The sequence below is a fragment of the Choloepus didactylus genome, chromosome 10 (assembly GCF_015220235.1).
Source record: "Choloepus didactylus isolate mChoDid1 chromosome 10, mChoDid1.pri, whole genome shotgun sequence".
Lineage (NCBI taxonomy): Eukaryota > Metazoa > Chordata > Mammalia > Pilosa > Megalonychidae > Choloepus > Choloepus didactylus.
The window spans coordinates 6,395,840-6,400,348 of NC_051316.1; the positions used below are offsets into that span (position 1 = coordinate 6,395,840).

The 4,509-nt window shown below is 39.9% G+C and overlaps 1 pseudogene; it reads right to left on the bottom strand.

The window, feature by feature from the left end:
* LOC119505195 lies at nucleotides 1-1,362 on the bottom strand (annotated as a pseudogene).
* Nucleotides 1,363-4,509: the final 3,147 nt, after the last annotated feature.

Consider the following 4,509-nt stretch of genomic DNA (forward strand, 5'->3'; position numbering starts at 1 on the left):
TTACAGTCTTAAAGACATAAAAGTTTACAAATTAAGAGGCATTGAAAGATGACTGACGGCTTTCAGAAAAACTCCCTTATCTGGGAAGGCAGATGGCTGGCATCTGTTGATCCTGATTTGTGTTCCAGCTTCTCTCTCAGTTTCTATGCATCCTTGGTTCTTTCAGCCAGGACATTTCTCTTTAAGTACCTGGGGATTCTGTGTTAGCATGTCCCAGGGAAAGTTCTTGGCTTTGTCTTGGAGATAAACATCCATCTGTCTACATGTCCAAATGTCTCTAAGTGTCAGTATCAGCTCTTAGCTTCTCCCCAAAATGTCCCTCTCAGCTTCTCCAAGCTCATTCTGTTTGTGAGTTCTTTTCTAGGACAGCAGTGATGAAATCAAGACTAACTCTGAATGGGCAGCATCCATATATTCATGGAAAAAATTTAATCAAACATTTCAGCCCTAGTTGATTGAGTCACATCTCCATGGAAACACTCAAACAAGAGATTCTGACCTAATCAATACTAATACATCAGCCCTCCCACAAAATTACATTAAAAACTATGGCTTTTAGGGGCACATACAATATCCTAACTGGCACATTTTCACTACTGTCATAATTTTCACCCTCCAGGGAAAATTTTAACTCCTTTCCCTTGGCTGTGTTAACTCCAGAGCCTCTTCCAGGACAGAGACAAATGGGCACAACCTCATAGACATATGCAAGCATAAGGAGACCCAAGAACAACAGTGCTGCAATAACTGTGGAGGCCATGCCCAAGAAAGTCACTCTGCCTGCCATAGTCAAATTACTCCTGTGCTTTATGGTTGTTCTTCCCTCACAACTTTTAAGGATCTTCCTGCTAACACAAACAGGGATGCCTGTGACCATGGAAGGAAAGACAATGCCAACCATGGGGTAAAACCCAATGGAGCACCAATCTATGCACCCAGTGGCCAAAGAATTTTCTACTGGCTCCGGCTTATTCCCCAGAAGGACAGCCAGCAGGGCTGAGGTACTGCAAGTCTGAGATCTCTTTCAGACAAAGCCAACAAAATCCAGAACCACATTCTGTGGAGGTGTTGTGGTTACATATTCTGTCATTCATTTTGGTGATGTCATCATGGCATCCTGGACAGACTTAATGCCATCTGGTCCAGATTCTTGCCCCTGTCTGAGACTTGAAAGGTGCATGGTCCATGCAATCTCTGCACCTCATGCTAATGGTCCATATAGCAGGTCTGTTTCAAATGTCAGGCCAGCTTGCAGTGGTTGCAGAACTCAGTTTGGCATCCATCTCTATTGCAGGTCAGCCAGGGTCAGCTGACACAACTGCAAGCAATGATGCTGTACCTGTAGTCCTGGGCTGGCCTCATGGCATCAGGGACAGAGGCCAGATAGTGGCATAGGAAGAACACTTCATACTAGTGAACTGGTGACCAGACTGCAATCAACAGGCAGTTGGAAACATTGACTTCACTCTGGGTGTCAGATGTGCACCAGCTCCTTCTGTTTTATAGGCACAGGGAGAGAAAGAAGCACTCCTTGCAGGAGCAGTACAGGCAGCTTTTTTAGTGGATTTCAGGGACTGCTCAGGTGTCAGCCACAACAACCACTGCAAATGCACAACATGCTCAGGTTGGTGACACCCTCCACAGGATCTCCTAAAAACTCAGTTGGCCACCACCATGGATGCAGTTCTTGGTGTCTGATGCAGCTCTGTGTAGGGGTCTGGAGTTCAGAGATGTAGAGTTCTTCTTGGAGCCTGTGCTGGTTTTGATGTACTATGTCCTCAAAAGTGCCATGTTCTCTGATGCACTCTTCTGGGAGCAGATGTATTGGTGTTGATGAAGTTGGAACCTTTGGATTAGATTATTTCCAATGATATGTGACCCACCAAACTGTAGATGATAACCCCAATTAGATAATTTCCATGGAGATGTGGCCATGCCCAAACAGTATGGTCTTTGATTAGTTTACTAGAAACCTTTATAAGACCTCAGGCAGGAGCTTTCTGCTGCAGCTTCCAGAGATATTTTAAAGACATCTGTTGAAAGCTGATGATTACATTTTGGAGAACACCACTCTTAAATACAACCTGGGAGCAACAGATGCCAGCCACATGACTTACCAGCTAACAGAGATTTTGGGGATGCCATTGGCCATCATTCAATGAAGGTACCCTATTGTTGATGCCTTAGTTTGGACATGATTATGGCATTAAGACAGTAACTTTGTAGCCAAATAACCCCCTTTATAAGAGCCAATCCATTTCTGGTATTTTGCATTCTGTCAGCATTGACATACCAGAAGAGAGCCCTTAGCTGGAAAATATGGGGCAAGTGGTGCCCAAAACTGCCCAAACACCCATCACCTCAGCTTCCTTAGAAAATGTCCCACCATTGACACTTCCTGAGCCATCTTCCTGGAGATATAAAATGGCAACACATTTTTAATGCACAGCATGAGCAAACACCTGATCAGGATTGTGGAGATTTTCCTTTCCCAGGTCCCTAAATACTCCAGGACTTAAAAACTTATTCTAAGATTTAATTTTACTCCTATTTTAAGTTAAAAGACCAATAAAAACATTGAAAAGTGAAAATGTCTCTATCACCAGGAATGACACCCCAGTTGTCTGTTTATTTATGTCCTGTACATTATTGCTGTGTACATACTTGTTAGCAGAATATAAGAATTATGACAGATCATCTTTGGTTTACATTTTTCAGTTAATATTTAAAGATATTTTCTGATTTAACCTAATCATCATAATTATGTTTAGAGTTGTATGAAAAAATAGAAGCTGAAAATCATAGAATTTTCAGCCACAGCTTTTATCTAATAAGTATGTGCATGTGCTAATCTGTTGAAAAGAACTCTGATTTTCCTGCCTACAAATCATTACAAATGTCTGCATTCAGCAGTTCCAGATCACCTCACAGTCCTACATTTTAATTTATTTTTCATTAATATGTCAAAAGGCAAGGCTCTGAATTCATTGCTGAATTTTACTGTAAAGCATTCTTGTTAGTTGTTTTTCCCAGTCTGATGTTTCTGGTATGAACTCCAGCTGAACACTTTTTCAGCTTGATTTTAGTGTTGACATTTCCTCAGTATGAGAAATAATATTGATGAGTAAATTGAAAACACCAAACACTTTTGTTCATTTTCTATATACATAGAATTTATTATACAATGTGGAACTTCACATATATTCTACACATTGCTTTGTAAGTAAAGAATTTCTCACATTATTTCACTGAGTAACCACTCCATCAAATATTATATCTTATTCTAGAATATCCTCCACCTAGAAAGGATATTTCTGTCCATTTTTATGGTTTAGGTGTTTTTCCTATTCTGAGGAATAACAAAGGCTGGAGCTAAGCTGAAATTTATTATAGGTAATTATAGACATAAGTTGCATCCTGAAATAGTAAAAGCATGTTATTTAAAGATAGATTGTAAATAAAAGCATTTACCAATTTATTACATTGACAGAGATTTATTACAATCCTCTGTGAGTTCTTTCATTTATTTTAAATGTTAGAGCTGTGGCTCAAGACTCTTGCATATACAGAAAATATTTAATTATATCTTTGATGCTGTCCAATAGCAGAATAATGTCTAAAGGTTTCTCCACATAGATGGGAGAAATGTTTTCTCCCCACTGTTAATTACCTCATGTTGTCTGAGACTACCACTGAAGTCTTTCCCACATACATGGCAGATGTATGGTTTCTTCTCACTGTGTGTTCTCTCATGTAACCTAAGGTTGCCACATAAATTGAAGGATTTGCTTAAGTTTTCCACTAGACTAAAGGATTTCCCACATAGATGGTGGACATGTGGTTTCTCTCCACTGTGAATTCTTTCATGACACCTAAGGGTACAACTGAAGGATTTCCCACATATATTGCAGACATAGGATTTCTCCCCAGTGTGAATTCTTTCATGCCACCTAAGGGTAACACATTGAAGGATTTCCCACACATATTGTAGACATATGGTTTCTCCCCAGTGTGAATTTTCTCATGCTGTTTGAGTGTAGAACTATCAGTGAAGTCTTTCCCACATACATGGCAGACATACGCTTTTAATCTAATATGGGTGCTCTCATGACATACGAGGGTGATAATATCAGTGAAATCTTTCACACATCCATGGCAGGCATATGGTTCCTCCACATTGTGAGTTCTTTCATGTTACCTAAGGTGAAAACTTTGAAGGAATTCCCACATAGATGGTGGACATACTGTTCCTCCACAGTGTGAATACTTTCATTTTGTCTGAGGGTAGAACTATCAGTGAAGTGTTTCCCACATAGATGGCAGCCATATGTCTCCTCTCCATCATGTGTTTTGTCATGTTGTCTAAGGCCAGAACTACTTCTGAAGACTTTTCCACAGAGATGACAGTCATAATGACTTACCTCCAGTTTGAATTTGCTTATTTTGACCAACAAATGACTCATAATTGAGAGCTTTTTGAAATAGTTTGTTTACATTAGGTTTCTTTCC